General features: G+C 37.8%; 1 protein-coding gene across 1 annotated transcript in view; it reads right to left on the reverse strand.

The window, feature by feature from the left end:
* Positions 1-506: 506 nt before the first annotated feature.
* Positions 507-17,848, reverse strand: part of LOC124860071 — a 30,516-nt gene continuing 13,174 nt past the window's right edge. The window contains exon 3 of the mRNA XM_047353048.1: positions 507-1,205. The gene's annotated coding sequence lies outside the window, so the exon portion shown is untranslated. The remainder of the gene's footprint in view (positions 1,206-17,848) is intronic.

A 17,848-nucleotide genomic window follows, 5' to 3' on the forward strand; every position in this document is an offset into this window, starting at 1 on the left:
CAACACTAACCAGATTCCTGCTTTTGCTACCATGTTTCATTATGTGGATGGTGGCTTCAAGATGAAGTGAAGAAGATGAAGATGAATCAGTTTTCTGCCATACATATGACCAGAACACCTTCCTAAACATGTTGCTGTGTCCCCTATTGTGACAAACCTCCTCTGGCTTTCTTTAAAAACCTGGATTTCCGCTTGTCATAATTTTATAACAAACTAATTTTTGGAGTGTACAACTAATAGTTGTCCTTTTCCCACATGAGCTGTGGATCTCTGCAGCTCCTCCAGAGTTCCTCGTACTCCCCTGGTGTGTTCCCCTAGTGTTTATTATAATTTTTGTGCACTAATGTTCTCTAACCTCTAAGGGCTTCACAGAACAACTGTATTTATACTGAGATTAAGTTAAACACAAGTGGTCCTGTTTTGCTAATTAAGCAATGTCTGAAGCCAAATGGTTGCTGCGCTGGCATTTGTTTAGAGGAATCAGAGTAAAGTGGTCTGAACGCTAATGCACACCACACTCATAATTTTATTTGTAAAACAAAAACCTTCACAATTATATAACACTATGTGTTAGCCAAAGACATAAAATCCAAATAAAATGCATAAATATTTGTGATGAGACAAAAAGGTGTGTACCTTTGCAGGGTTCATTCTAACTTATTTCACATTAGTACTATTAGGTATAAATTCCAATCCACTTATTCACAATCCATTCTGTACAAGTCATTCCAGTTTAATAAAACTCTTTCTCTTCTTTGTTAGTTTAGGTATTTTTAATTCTGTGTTTGACAGACACAGCTTTTGCTCATTGTTAACTGTTCTTTATTTTGTCATTTGTTTTCGTTTTACCAATTCTTGAATCCTGTCTGACACATTTTATAAGACTGACTCCTATTTGAATTTATTTGTTTTCTCTTCATTTCAGCAGTGCTCTAGGTTTTTCTCCAATGTCTTATAAATCATGGAAGTTTGTTTGCTCCTTATCCACTGCCTCCCGCATGCTGTTCTACATTTGGATCGTTCATCTTCACCACACACTGTGACAAAGGAAGCCCACAGATTTCATCCGATCTTCACGTTGTTTCAATCCCCCCATTCTGAGTTTGCACGGGTGGGTGGTGACAGGAGAAAGCAGAACTCCCTTTTTACAGGAAGACACCTCCAGCAAAACTGACTCTTAATGGACATCCATCTGCCTTGGCTGCCTGGAGGAGTGAAAGAACAGGAAAGGGACACAAATGAACACAGAATTGCTAAGTCGGCATCATAAAAAAAAAAAAAAACAACATTAATGACAGCAATACAAATTTTTGCAAACATGTAAAGTGAGAAGATCTTAAGTAGAGGTGATAAGTACATCATAGGACATTCCTCCACGGCCGAAGTTTATAGTAGTGTAATTGAAGGGGTAGCTCCAAATCAAACTGGTTACTTTAAATTTTATAAGACAGATAAAAGTTAATTATTATCAGCTCTATATGAGATGACAAGAATTTAAATTATTTTTGTGGGGAACCAATAGAGGGAAAATATCTATTTTGCTACTCTTTATAAAAAGTTTCTCTGTAGCATTTTAGATTTGTATTTCTTTGACATCCTATTATAGACAACTGTCAATACACAATAAAATGAGCAAGGGATACGCATGATGCCATGCTGGCTCAGATGGTGGGGGACCAGGACATTTTGATTGGAAGTGGGAAAAGATGAACATGTTTGGAGGCGAAAAATATTGAACTGCAGGAATACAGTTCAGCCCACTGATAGAGGTTACATTCAGAGGCTTCTATGGAAGCTTTGAAATCCAACATCTAGATAAAACAAGTAACAACTTCTGACTTAGTGTTCTAATTTTTGCAAGGGGCTATCCCATCCAACTATTGATCTATGACATGCCTTTGCATTAAATAAAAACTCCTGTCCGGTATCATGGCAGAAAAGCTGAATAGGCACATGAGACAGTATATGAACAGAGCCCAGGAGTAGGTTGGCAGTTTAGATTCAAGTTATTTTATTAACACAATGGGCAGACTTGCTTTACAGTAGAATAACATGTCATTTTTAAACACACACACACACACACACACACACACACACACACACACACACACACACACACACACACACACACACACTCTAAAATCAAAGAGCAGACCTAAAAAAAACATTTTGCATAACACTAACACCAGAAAGCCAAGCAACAGCTATTGGTTAACAGAACAGTCAGCCAATACTGCGAGACTACACAAACAAACGTCTGCACTGCCTAGACTGACTACAAGAACGACTAAGACTCAATGCCACTCAAATAACTCATTGGAAACATGGAAGACAATTGGGAAAGCGAATTTTAAGATAAATTGCCTAAATTACCCCCAAGTGTGAAATATATAAGGGTGGTGCTCTTTCTCCGCTACTGTTCTCCATAGAGGAGGGGGGGAGCATATGGACAGCATAAAGTTCCTGGGCATTCACATTTCCACTGATCTCTCCTGGACTGGGAACTTCTCACACCTCGTACAGAAGGCCTAACAACAGCTCTTTTGTCTCAGGAAGTTCAAGCAATCTGGACTCTCCTCAGGGGAGAGAGGGCCACAGTGGGGCCCAGTGGAAAGCATCCTGTGTCTCTGCATCACAGTGTGGTACGGGAGCTGCACAGCATAGGAGAGGAGAGACTTAGCATGGGTGGTGAGGACAACACAGGGAATGGTGGGGTGCTGTCTGCCAGTACTGGACTCGGTTTATGTTATACGAGTCCAGAAGAAGGCCAGAAGCATTGCCAAAGATCCAACTCACCCGGACTTTGAGCTGTTTGTACCACTTCCATCAGGACGGCAGTTCATCTGCATTACATCCAAAACAAACAGACTTAAAAACAATTTCTTTCCCAGATCTGTGAATTCAACTGCCCCCCTGAAGACACTCAATAGTCCATTTCATGACCTACTGTGTACATATACATATCTATCTATCTATCTATCTATCTATCTATCTATCTATCTATCTATCTATCTATCTATCTATCTATCTATCTATCTATCTATCTATCTATCTATCTATCTATCTATCTATCTATCTATCTATCTATCTATCTATCTATCTATCTATCTATCTATCTATCTATCTATCTATCTATCGATCGATCGATCGATATACTGTAGTTTGCAGTAAGAACAGCAAGAAAGTCCCAATTAAATTAACAACTTAGAAAAGAAAATCATCAACAAATTACTCTACGTCAAAATCAGGCTGGCTTCTAAAAGTGAAAAAAACATGTACTTTGCTGTTAATTTACAAATATTAGTTTAAAGAGCATTATTAAAGTTATAAGTCAAATAAATCAGAATAACTATTTGAAAATAGCATAACAGAGTCAGGACACAGACACTGGGGTGCTGGAGATGACAGTTTACCAATTGAAGCAGCAAAATGAGTCTTAAATATTTCAATAATCCAGATGGGACACAGCAGGCTAATTTGGTGCAAGATGGAAACAGCAGTGACTATGCAGAGCTAAAGTAAAATAACAGAAATCTAAATTAATAAGATTCAGCTTTAAAGTCAGTGAGTGAAGTTTCTTATGTATTATTATGTGACTCCTTTATGTTGTCTAGATGAGTACTTTGATTCAAACTCCCTGCACCACCTGTCAAACATGGAAAAGTGAAGGAAGTATTAAAGAGAAAAGGGAATGAGCTTCGCTCTTTGGAGATTTAAATCAGCATTTATAACATTTTCTCCTGCCACACATCACATTAAATAACAACTGCCGCCATGCTATCTCGCCACGTCAAAATGCTCCATCTTCGTCTCACACATTTGCAATTTGCGTTGGCGGGTTTGCAAGTCTTCAAGAAGTTGTATTGAAAATCATTTGGACGTCTTGTTAGCTTTTTTTATTTTCTTCAACCAAAGCCCATCTCACAGGTTGCAGGAGACAGAAGCAATCTTAAAAAGCCTCTCCTAGGCTGCAAAAAGCAGCATCAAATGAGTGAAGGGTCAGCGCACCAACAGTTAGAAAGAAGCCTCAGGGACATATATAAAATTGGATCTGCCATTTTCTGAAAAATGTGCTGTTGATTTGATACTTTTTGGGTCTGGATTTTATCCTGAGGATGTCCATAATAGTTGATGAAGACAAATTACAGGTGCCCCCCTCCATAATAAAGGAAAGGAACACAAAGCAGGAGGGTCTCTTTCGTCTTTTAGTGTGTTTAAAAAGGAGTGCCTACTGTAAAATGGGAATCCACAATAGATCAGAAAAAAGAGCCCGATAAAGCCTAATGCCAGTTTTTAAGTATTCATGGACTTTTTTAACATCCCAGGACAGTTCAGGCAATGTCTGTGAACTTGCATCAGTATTTCTTAAAGCCGGACATCAAAGGGAAAAACCCATGAATTTGTGATGTCACTGCGGTGTAAAGTGCTGATTTGTGGGTGCTGACTATCTGCAACTATGCAAAGCTTCTAACAAAAAATTAAAATTCTAGCTCTCTGAAGCAGAGTTTAAGCATCCTTTGAAAGTAAATTCAAAAATAAGTCAGAATCAAAGTCAGAGCGTGCTTTCGACGCAACTTTCCAAGGGCAACATAATAACATTCGGTTCCTGAGATATGTTAACTTACCTCTTTGAAACTCACAGTTATAAACTCTGTTTGTTTGCCTCTGTGTGGAGTTGACAAGTACAGAGCTTTCTTTAAACTTGTCCAGTGAAAGTCAATGGGGGTTAAATTAAAGAGAGCCGGTGCCCTTATTATACGCGAGCTAAGACCGATTTACTCTTCAGAAAACGATATTTATATCCATGTTGAATAAGCTGGAGAGTTCACAAGTAAAACCATATTTTTTGCCTTCTGTGTGTATAATTTTCACTGCTGATGTGTTTGAGTGCAAGCCCATGTCTGTAGCTTTTGGCTGACAGCCTTATTGGCATTTTCTACGGTGATTTCTATGAGCTTACTCTATTAGAATCACAGAGGGCTTCCATCTAGTCAGCAGCCGCCTGCATGCAAAAGCAGTGTCCCTGGAGCCTCTGTTTACCAACCAAGTCGGATTTGCTGCTCTCTAACACAGCCAGGCTAAAGCTCAGCTACCCAGCAACAGAAAGCCCCCCCCCCTCGCTTTCCTTCTCGCCCCTGAAACCAACAACCGATCCCCACTACACATATACACGACACCCCCACTCCCACCCGCTGGTCCTCCAGGCTTTCATTTTGTTGCTCATCCTTAGTCTACTTTCACCAGAATCTGTTTTAAAACTTTCCCGACTGAAGGCTTTTTATGTAAATGCTTTTGCACAAAAAATGTGACGCTTCGGTTACAAATCAAATCCAGATTCTTAAACGCAAACAAAAGTGACACTTCAAACAGAATTGTTCAAGTCTCCAAATAACAAAATTGACAGGGGATTGGACTGTTGTTTGGACAAAAGCAAAGGAAGGGATTTCAAGAACCTATTAATAAACATTGAATTTGAGCCTTCAGCCTGAATGAAAAGGCCTTTCATATATTTGTTTTAAACAGAAGAAAAATATGTGTTTTAGTATTTTTCTTTATTGTACATGTTCGAATTGGATTTTTTTTATTCCAAATCAATTCTACATATTATTTGACATTTTAAAATCTCACTAAGTAAAAGAGAACATGAAAAAAGGGGTTTCTGACAGTAACAATAGCTCCATAATAATAAATGGTAATAAACCGAATGTGAAACTATATGTTGTGCTCAGTCACAGCTTAACATTTTGAGACTGACAAAAAATTTGCTTTTTACCTATTTTACTGATTCTGTGTTGTTAGATCTTTTTATTTTTATTTGATGACACTCTGCAACTTATAAAATCTTATACTTGAACTTCCAGTTCTTGTGAGAACAGAATACAAGTTGGTGGTGTTTTAAAAACACTTAGTTATCATCTGCCTTGTGACGATGTCCTTTATTGCTCTTAGATTGTATGGCAAAGTTGCTCCTGGATTATGTTTTTGATCCCATTTTCTTTCTTCATAGCAGGGTTTTCATGCTAAACTCTGAGTGAGGCGACTACTTTTGACGAGACGCAACCAAGGTTGCTTCAGGGTTAGCATGATTCAAGACTCATTGTAACAATAACCCTCTTCTTTTTTGACTGGAGAAAATAACTTCAACCCAGTTCTCCACACTGCACGGTACGTACTGTAGACCATCAGTCTTTCCTTTATGTTTGTTTATTTTTGTTTCATTCAGAAACACTCAGAAACACCTGCTACTATTCATTAGCAGGCTCTGCATTGGTGGCAACCCAGTCCCACAGTTGAAACCTGAGTAAGAGATGGTCCTGGGATTTGCTGGACTTTTTTGGGAGCCCTGAAGCTTTCATCACAGCGAGCCTGTGTATGTTACCCAACATATACAGATCCGGGCTCACACTCACAACACATTAGTAGTGAAAATTCTACAAACAGAAGTTGATTAATAGTTGATTTTGTTGCAATCTTACTAGCAGCAACATCCTTGCCTTTGAGGTTCTGCAAAATGATGGCAGCAGCACATGCTTAGTTTAAATGGTGCACTGTTTATTTTACGCAACCTTCTGTAACCAAGGTTGACAAAAGAAAATTGATTTCAAAAACCTTTTCCTTTTAAAGCAATCATTCTCTTTTCTAATTCAATCAGAGTGAAGGACAGATATCAGCTGCCATTTCTAAATGATCAGTTTCTCCTGAGCGAACTATGATGTGACTGGTAATTTTTGGGAACTATGCCACAGCGATTAAGTAAAGTTTTATTAACTTTCTTAAAATTTGCAATTACCAGTCCCTTGCAATCACCAAAAACAAACAAACAAAAAAAAAGATTTCTGTCAATCTCAAAACATTTTCCACCAATGTAACCTTTATAACTTTAAAGAACCCCCTCCAGACCCTCCAAAATATGTTTCCTTCATTATTCCATTTGGATTATTTACAATTTGTGTTGGACTCTTTCCTGGACACAAACTGAACTTCGAGTGTAAAAATAACAGTGCACCATTTAAAGTATGAAAGCTTTTGCACGCTGGTATCATGCAACAGAACATTTAAACTGAATTCAACTGCACAGTTTGATAGTTAGGACTGATTTGAAAGTATGCACCCAACTTGAAATCTGTATTATTCGATTGAAATGACTTTGTAAAGTACCTTGAGACAACATCTGTTGTGAACTGATGCAATATAAATAAAACTCAACTGAATTGAATTTATCACATAAACACATACAAAAAGGAAAACTGGAATTACTTCTAAAATCAACAAAAAACGTTATCACTTCTTTTTATCAACTAGTATTTAGTGTTAAACTTGACAGACAGCACAAACGTGGCTCTGCATTTATACAATGTGGCCTTTCTGTTTGCCCTCATTATAAAGTTTGACCTGCCAACACACAGAAAACAATATAAAGTAAATATAAACATTCAGCAAGTAATATGGGTGGCAGAATACCAATCCTGAATACAGTTCAGTGCTGATAACATCTTATTCATTTTTTTTTTTTTTTTTTTGGGTTTTCAGGGCTTTTTTTTTGTTCCTTTCTTGGCAAGAAGAATACTTTTAATTTACTCAGAGCTGTTAATTTGGCATCCACAACTGGCGGATTTCCACAGCCCTGGTAAAATACTTTCATTCTTTTTATCTGAAAAATCAGACATTGGAAAATTTGCATATGCTTCTTTAACTACCTGGCACCAACTGTTTGTGTGACACTATCAGGAAGCAATTATTCTCTGTCTGAACAATAAACATCTGCTGATGGTTTCCCCATTCACCTCTGGAGCTGTTCCTCTTTTAGCATTTGTCTGTCACCAGAGCAGAGTCACTGACTGTCACGTCCAGCTTCAGTCTGTGGGTAGACCAGACGAGTAATCAATACAACATTTTCCTTCTGATGGACACACTGCAGACAGACAGATTCCCCTCACAAAGACTGCAGCTGATTGAGCTGCACTTGAAATTGCTAATGTGACTGATAGACTGACACAGCTTTACAGGAAGTAACTCTTTGATCTATCATGGCTGCCTCGAGCTGAAAGCAATGTATTTACACAGTATCTTACCCCCAGTTTTTCTTTCACCCCTTTCTACACTTTGCCATAATTGAGCATGAGGTTGTAAGTTAGGAGAAATCTAGGCAGTATTTTTTTCAAAATGACTGCTGTTTAATGATCATAAAATGAAAGAAAAACAATTACATTTGGTTAAATAGCAATGAGTGACGATAACGAGGCCCAGTGCAAAATAACAAACTAACACAGGCAGCATTTTTAGAGTACGCGACATGCAGTCCAGTGTTTAAGTCACTCATTAGCTGCAGCATCTGGTGTCTGGTTAAGGATAAAGAAACACCATATATGGTACTTGGAAGTAGCATGGAAACGTTCCAAAAATGTCTGAAATTACAAAATGCTGAGAATACAATCATTGCTGATGTCCAAAACTTATGGGTAACATAACTAAGGAGAATAAGTTATTTTTACCATAAATGGCTACAAACCACAATGGCTGTATACAGAGAAGCTGACAAGACATTTTGCATTTCTGATAAAAATTTAAATCACAAAACTTTTTGGGGAGTTTTCAGACAATGCTTAGTAGTAACCAAGTGGCCCAAAGTGAGCTAAGAAAATGTCCCCCACCAATACACTACCTCACTAGCTTATTTGAATTGCAGATAAAAGGCAGCTTTTATGTTGTTCACATACAATTCTGACCAAATCATCTTAATGTCACAGGTGAAATCAAGACCTAACATAAAAGGCAATCGTTTTCCAATCTGTTATTGTCCAATTCAGGGTCCAAAAGAGGTCTTCCTCTGCTGTATCTTATCTGCTTCAAAGTTTAATGTGTTCTGTTTTCAGAGAGGTTATTCTGCATACCTTGGATGTAACAAGTAGTAATTTAAGATACTCTACTGTTATATTTCAACTATCTGGAACCAGCCTGATGATTTTCCGTCACCTCTGACATTAACAAGGCATTGTTGGTGTCAGACTAGCCTGTCTGACACCAACAACCTTGACATGTCCGAACTCAAATCCCATTTCTTTCCCATTTTGATGCTCTGTTTAAACTTCAGCTAGTCATTGTTAGCCTGCTGTGTCTGGCTGATTCACTCTTAGTGTTAATCAGTTAAAGTTATTTGCATTATTGATGTTTTGTTTTGAAACATTGTTTTTATCCCTTCATATATTTACATGTTTTTATTACTAACAGGTGAGCTCAATGCATTAATGATTTCTGAGTCTGATAAGGTAAGAAGGAAAGGACCTTTGTATGGTAGTTTGTTTTGAGGAATACAGCTGCGTTATTCTTATATAGTCTAGTCTTCGTTATTCTTTAATTCTGCTTGGTAGTTTAGTTGGATTGTTTTAGCATAGAAAATAATTTGTTGATTGAAATATGTTTGACTTTGAGTTGACTTATTTTTGTTAATAAATTCTTGTATTTTAAGAAATTGTGTGAATTCATTCCATATATTTGCAGAGTTTATGCTGTTCAATAATGTCAGAGCTCGTCTCACACCTTTCTATTTTATCCTAATACCATCGCCTTACTGGGCTGGTATTCACAGGACAACCCTTAACAGACCGACATATTATTTGATAAAATATTAAAATTAAATAATATTCTCAAATTTCTAATCACAACATTATTATCAGAAGATTTTTTTTTCTCAAAGATTTTGTAAAAACTGCTTACAATTTCTTCCCTTTGAAACTGCCCTCACTGTTATTACAATTTATAATAAATGGCACAGTGCCATGCAGCTCCTCCCTCTTTATTAGAGAGGGGGACAAATCATATTAACATGATCGGATTATGCAAATATATTTCAAAGTTTAGATTAAAATGCCTTGCCTACATGTGACACCACAGAAATAAAAAAGTGACATATTTCAAAACTGAGCTTATATATTTAAAATTAAATTTATAACATATTATATGGTGTGGTTCAGCTGTTGTTCCTTTTTTCACTTAATAGTGAAAAGATTCAGTTAGTAGCTTGGGCTTTTTTCAGATATTTATGTGTTAAAATACAAATCGAATTAGGTAAACAATCTTACCTTTCATACAGCTCAACATTGTGCAGAGCTGGTGTACATACCCGAAATAAGTTACATATTTTAAAGTCTTCTACAATTTCACTTTTTGAATTATTAATTTTTTAATAAACAGTCCTCAGATTATATTTAGTTGAGTTATAACAGCCCTGTGTAAAGATTTACTTACCTATGAATAAGGACCTAATATCTCGTCATTGAATGTTGAAGTGTTTTGCTCACAGAATTCATGGATTTCTGTTTTGAACTCTGTCATTACATGGTTGGATAATACAGTATAACACATGTGTTTTTCGTTTTTTATTTCCAAGTACACAGAGAGATGAACCTTTCAATTTGCTCGTGGACTTTAATTATAGGGACATACCATCACATCCAGTGAAGGATAGCCTTACAGATGGCAGCAATGGCCCTGAGGAAAGGTGTCTGGCACAGCAACAGTGTCCATTCTGCTGTTGGTGCAGACACATTTTATTCATTTGATCATCAGTGTCATGGTAGTGGCATGTAGCCTGTTGCCCTCTCTCCGTTTCGTTACAAACTATCCCTCTCCACTTTGGTTCTGTCACCTTCTTGGCAGTTTTCAATGTCACAATAATTCTGTGTACTGTTTTAAAAGTGTTCCCCCCTTTTTTTTTTTTGTATTTTCATGTAATAGAACAAGGTCAAAAGTTTTGACATAGAAAAGGATTCCGAAATTTATATTTCATTTGGTTCACAGAAAAGAAAAAACATTATTAATTTAGTTACAATTTGATTCCAAGCAACAAATCAAGGAAATGATTTGCATTTAACATAACAGGTCAGTCTAATTGCAGTTCATGCAAATCGTAATTGAACTGCATTTTCAGTTCATCAACCACTCATAGCCCTTAACACTACAAGGTTTACACCTTCTCATCTATAGACATTTACAAACACATTCTATATCTACGAGCTAGTTCTGTTATATGAGTGAGACATGAGTGGCAATTTTGGCATTCAGTGTGTTCTGCATGTGGACTATCCACATCAAAGCAAACCTCTTGTGTGTTAATAATAGAAAACCAAGAGCAGCAATGATGATGAGATGCAGTACACCAGAATCAGGATAAATATTGTAAAAAGAGAAATAATAGAAAGAATGTGCTCAATGCCATCTTCTGTGTTGCCTGTTTAACTAAAACTGGAATTCTAGCTTTGCTAATTGAAACTGCATGCTTTTCAAAAAAAAAAAATAAAGTAGCCACTTCTGTTCATGTAATCTGAGGCTACTCATGTTCTGATTCTACAGTGACAGATGATCCATAGCTTGCTCTCAGTTTAAATTACATTGCTGCTAAACCAGAAGTATTGGTTTGAATTTCTGTCGTCCTTTGTTGCCTTTGGATGCATAGGTGTTGAGGGACTTTGCTGTTGCTGTTGTCTCCTTTACCTGCAGCTCCTACTTTTGCCATTATCAGAGAGAAAAAAGAAAGAAAAGGATCGATTTCTTCATGGACCCTCTTCCAAAATGGTAGAAAAAGATTGTGTTAATCTATAGGACCTTCCTTTACCATTTGAAATTTTCTGGTATATGTAACTCTTTCTCTTCACGTGCAAAAATAAAAGTTCAGCAGTAAACTGTTCCTACCACACTGAGTCCTGTGTAAAATGACTTTGCAGATATTTATCAGATTTAGCTCTGACTGGCAGTGATGAGAACACAACCCCTGCATGCACATGGTAATTTATAATAAGGACGCTGTGCTCAGGCCTGCTAGAATGAGTACCTTTCACTTTAGCTTTACAGAAAAACAAATTTACCAATTGATCAGTTTTAACTGTCTGAATGGACCCTCTCTTAGTCCAGCTATTTGGGGCTGCTGTCAATATAGAATGAAAAACTGTCTTAATTATCTCAGAAAGGGATTATCAGAAATTGCTGTCCAACACAACATGCCTGCAGATGCAGTGCAATGCGTTCGCCACATGTATCTCTCAGGCTTGCCCCTGGGAGGTAGCTTTGGCTCTCTCAGTACACTGCAGCTGTCAAAGCCTTAAAGGTGAACACATTACTCTGGGCAAAGGAATATATTTAATCATCTTGGTGTAGGCAAAAACATTTTTTACTCTGTGCTGTTTGTGTAACAGTGTTATGCGGTATATGTTCTAGAAGAGAATATCTCTATTCTCTAGAGAGCGTTTGCTGTTAAGTTAATGTCAACAACATAGTGGTCAGTGTTTGCACAAGGACACAGCTGCTGAAGGAAAAACAAAAAAAACAAAAAAACATGATTGTTAAACGGTTCGTTCGGTTGCTCTAAGCTTAAAGTGCTTGACCGTCATGAACAGGTGTTTTCTTGAAAATAGCCATGTGAGTTTTTGACAAAGGTATGTACTCTATTGCAGCAAAATGTGATCAGATATTTTATGTGGTAGCGTTTAATGTTAAAAAAGTGTTACTTTCACTTGCCTATCTGTATATTAACTCTCCTTACAAATGTTTCCTGCATTGTGCAACATAAAGGAGAACTAATGAATTATTACTGAGTTACTGTGGCTGTTTAGAACTGTGATTCCCAAACTGGCAGGCACACCTCCTTATGGAGGGTACTAAAGATTTCTGCTGTTTCACACAGTTCAAGGAACAAAAAATAACCATAAAGACATACGAACACAAAGTGGTTTATAATTGTAAAGAAGAAAGAAAATTGTTTTTTTTTATGACTAAAAATCCTCTAATGCAATTACAGCTGCAACTCTATGTCTCTCTGGCTCTGCAATCATTAGCTATCTGGAAACTGACATTTTTGTCAACTCTTTTTTTTGCAAAAAATATTTCAAATTCAGTCAGACTGGATGCCAAGTCTGATATCATAAGTTTTCAAGTCTTGCCACAGATTTTCAATTGAATTTAGGTCTGGATTTGAAACAGCTTTTTTTAACACATGTTTATGCTTTGATCTAAATCATTTCATTGTAGCTCTTTCTTTATGTTTAGGGGTTTTTCTAATGGAAAGTGAACCTTTGGTCAATATTCTCCTTGCCTTGCTTCAATTTAGGTGGATAGCTATGTCTTGGTTGGTTTGCAGTTGTGCTACCCTCTTTCCATTTTTGGATGACTGAATAAAACAGTGCTCTGTGAGGTGTTAAACACTTGAGATATTGCTTTACAATCTAACTCTGCTTTAAAGCTCTCCTCAACGTAATTGTTAACCTATCTGGTGTGTTTCCTTGTCTTCATGATGCTGTTTGTGTGTTAATGCTCTCAAACAAACCTATGAGACTATCACAGTATAACTGACTTTATAATGAGATTCAACCTAACATGTGTGGAGTAGTTAGGTGGCTTCTAAAGCCAACTGGTTGCACTGGATTTTACTTAGGGGTGTCAAAGTGAAAGGGACTGAAAACAAATGCATGCCACAATTTAAATACTTATTTGTAAAACAAAAAAACAAAAAAACTTTGCATACTATATACAGTTTTTCACAATTATGCACTACTGGTGTTGGCCTCTCACATAAAATCTCAATAAGTTAATTACACACGTTTGTGGTTGTACTAGGAAAAAAGTTTGAAAAAGTTTTACAGGTATGCATACTTTTGTACTGGATTAAGACCTTGTAAACACATTTGCACAAACAGCAAATTTTTATTTTTTACTTAAACAACACTGTCTAAAATACAATTACTCATCACAATGGGACCAACAAACAGATTAGGTGTCCTAAATCAAACATTATGTGCTAGCTGAAATAAAAGGTTAGAAAAATCTCATGGGAAGCTGTGAGACTAGTGAAAACACCTAATGGCTCTGTGTACCGTTACACACTGATTTGTAAAGTCTTTCAAAGGGAAATAAAGCCTGGTACATGTTTATAGAGGACATTGGCTGTAATAACCACTGTGAAAACTGATATTACAAAAATTGTAGTTCAATAACAATTGAAGGAAATTACGTCGCGAATGTCTTCGAACTTTCATCAGCTTCTCAAATACCATATAGGCAGTGGTCAACACTATATTAATTCACACTTTACATGAACGTTGAGTTTACAAAGATTAAAATTAAATAGTTATTTTTTGTACCTTATTTTAATAAAATATATATTTAAAAATTGTGCTGTTCCAATCAGCATATTTATCACTTGCAGCATTTTGTTTTTTGGAGACTCATCACTTTGATCTACTTCTCTCCTTCTCTGCGTTAAGATATACTTTATCTTACTTCAATAAAAATTTCAATAGGTCTGTTCTCAATACATATATTTCTTTTTCTTTAGTAAAATGCAAAATTAATCTGAAATTAGGAATAAAAAGTTCCCTATTATACAATGTGACACAATTCTTTGACCTTTAAGTTTAGTTTTGTCTGTAGTTCCGTTAATCCCTGGGTTTACCTTGGTTCATTTTCCCCTGGGTTCCCTTTGTGGTATATTCTTGCCAATCTCCCTCTGTGCCTCAGTCTACACTCTCTCACAGCTGCTACTCATTCTGCTTACTAGTCTCAGAATTTCCTTGTAATCATCAGTCATAATTCCCTTTTTATGTATATGTGCTTCCTAGGTTTTTAGTCATTGTCACATCCTCTTGTTGACATCACCCCACGTCCACCTGATTCTTTTCTTGCGTCTTTCCCCATCCAAGTCATGTCCATATTTATAAGTTAGTGAATCTTTTTATCATGACATATCGACCTCAAGAGTACTTTGCCTGTCTCCTGCCTGCGTTTGGTTGCTAGTTAGAAACAAAATATGACACAGTTCTTTTTTTTTTTTTTGTTTTGTTGTCATGCTGTCTTTAGTTGTGTGGGACATGTTTCTGCTAGACTAGGGTTTTCGTCATGAGATAATTTAGGAGCTGTGGGGACTACTCTTGGGGAGTGAGTTAAAGCTGGAGAAAAATTTCTCCCATGCTGTCTAGACCATCTTAGGAAGATCATATTTGATCTAGTCTGTGGTGGAGTGGGGTATTCAGGTGGTGGATCTGGTAGGGGCAAACCTGGATAAATAAATGAGGTTACAGCTGTTGCATGTGCCTGTGGTTGCTCATCTATCGGTTCTTCCTGCTCTTGCTCTCCTTGTGGTTGTACAGCTGCATTTCCTGGTTGTCTCCGTCAAGCCCCAACACACCCAGTCTCATTATCTTCTGCTCTATGAAACAGTAATTGTTTCCTACAATTTTCTTCTTCCTTTTCTTTCTCTTCCTCCTTACGCTTCTTTACTCTTTCCTCTCTCCTTTTGGCTACTTTTAACCAATAATCTACATCTTCATAACCTTCTTTTTCCATTTTTCTTGGGTCACGTTTTGTTCTATTAATTATTGCATCCTGTTAATTGACTACTTTTTTAGAGCTTAAATGACCATCATAATCATATGTGGTTATCCATTTTTCTAAATATTTTAATTTACTCGGATCTTGTGCTTCTATGAACTTCCAATCTTAGCATTGTAATACGTTTTTTAGTTTATTTTTAATCGCCCCTTTTCCCATTTTTTATTTGGTCCAGTATCTCAATACCTAGGGTATTCTAAATGCTGGATTATTCTGCTCAGCTGGGTGACAGAAAAATCTCTTTTTGTGGTAATTCTCAATTCAACTCTTTCGATTGGAGAATTCTTGCCTTTGCATCCACAAAAGTTAGTCACTTTCAATCATACTGCTTTGGTATGAGGCAAAACCTAGTGGTTTAAATCCTCCATTCATTTCTCACATGCACACATTTTTAAACGCGGAATTTTCTTAGTATTTTTGTTTAAAATACTTAAACGTGGACTCCGCCGTCCTGAAAACATGGAATTTCAGTATTACTTCTTAATACTTAGGAGGACTCTGCCGTCCCATAAACACGGAATTTTAGTATTACTTCTAAATACTTAAGAGGACTCCACCGTCTCCTAAATACGGAATTTTCAGTATTACTTCTTAATACTTTTTCAGGACTCCGCCGTCCTACTTTTACATGTTAGGGCCTAGGATTCACAGGGTTTTATTTCACGCAATGACCCCCAGTCATTCGTCACACTTTTTAATCCAAACTCAACTCACCACTTTGTCTTCCTGTTATGATTCTGGCACGTCTGCTCTACCCTGTCTCCCTGACTGCAATCAGCAGATGAGATGCACCTGGTGGCTGCTGCAGTGCAGTGCAATCTGTGGCATGCCAAGCACATGTGTCTTCCCTGATATATACTGACTCTGACAAGCAGACGGTGCCATATTTTTGAAAGCCATCGTGTGAGTAGATATCCAGTGTTCCTTCCTGTCTGATCATTGTTTCTTGACCTTGCCTTGCCTCTTGGATTTTTGCCTCTCTGCCTGCTCCCTGTCGGACTATTTGGATTTTGGTTGTCGACCCTGTTTCTCGCATCTGGTTTATGCCTCTGCCTGCCCCTTGCCTGACGTCTCTTGTTCCGATCATTGACCCTGTTTCTGGCCTCGGATTATTGAGCCAGCCTTGCCCTTGGATTATTCAGCCTGAAGTCACATCATACCTGTGCTGTGGAGATCACTGCCTGCCACCCACCGAGGTTTCCCCTCTGGGATTCAAGTTCTACTCAAGACAAAAGCAGTGATTCCCGGAAGCTGTGTCGAGTTTTACCTGAGTGACGTTTTCTTGTGGCTGGATAAACCTTTTAAATTTTCAGTACTGTGTCTGCCTGAATCTTGGGTCCGCCTGTTTCTGATTCGTAATACTTCCCCTCTCTCTCAGAGTTCCGTTAGCCGTCAGACCCCAGCGGGCGGGCCGAGGTCCAGTCCCAGAAAGGGTCTGTAAGTCTCCCTGATGAAGCCTGCCGTGTGCACGGTCTTTACTGGAATCCACCAACCCGCTGGAATCCTCAGGCGTATTCGGAATCTGGCTCCGAAGGACCAAATTAATGTCAGGTTTAAACAACCTAAAATACTTATAACATCACAAAAAGAAGAGAAAGACAAAGAATTAGTTATTTACTCGCTGCGAGGAGAATGGACAGAGATGTGCTTTCAGTTACAAATCTCCTTCCGCTCTGAAAACCATCTGTCCATTCCACTCTTTTTATTATCTTTCAGGGATCCCTAGTTACAAAAAAACTTTGCTCTCTAAGGATGGGATAAACAGCTGCATCGTAAACAGGTCATAAACACCATTATCTTGTAACAACACACTTCCACAGTCTCCCCCCATCTTAAGATCAGTGTGTTGTCTGTTCAGCACAATCAGCCACCCTCTTTATGACACCCTCATGTGACTGCTTCCTTCTTAGCTCCACCTTTGATCCTTGCCTGCAGACAAACTCATACTCACACATACATCATGAAAAGTTATAAAGATGAAATAGTCAAGTTAAAGAAAAGGAAAATATATAAAATAAATCTATATTCAATTATTCCAACACTGGCCTTCCAATCAGCATCCTGTCCGCCTGATTCTCCATCCAATCATCTTCCAACGCCTTGCTTTTAAAGGACCTTCAGCTGTGTTCATCCTCGCTTGTCAGCTAAGCTCATCTACGACTCCGACGCCTCCTCGCACTGTTCGTAAAGACTCTCATAATCCTTCCTCCCCTACCGCTTGTAGGAGCGTTTGCTTCACCTTGATGGCTCATTTCTTCCTTGTCAGCTCTGGGCAAGTGGAAAGCGCATTAAGAACTCCCACAGTTCTCCTGCTAAGTGTTGCCGAGGTAGCCCTACATCCTCACCGGCTCCCACCGCCGCGTCGCCCGACCTGGTTTCTCCAGCAGTTTCTCCTTTCATCTTCATCCCTCAAACTGACCATCCTACATTTTCCCTACTTCATTCATCTCGTTCATGGATTCTCTCCAGAGCT

This window comes from Girardinichthys multiradiatus, chromosome 23, assembly GCF_021462225.1.
Source record: "Girardinichthys multiradiatus isolate DD_20200921_A chromosome 23, DD_fGirMul_XY1, whole genome shotgun sequence".
Classification (NCBI taxonomy): domain Eukaryota; kingdom Metazoa; phylum Chordata; class Actinopteri; order Cyprinodontiformes; family Goodeidae; genus Girardinichthys; species Girardinichthys multiradiatus.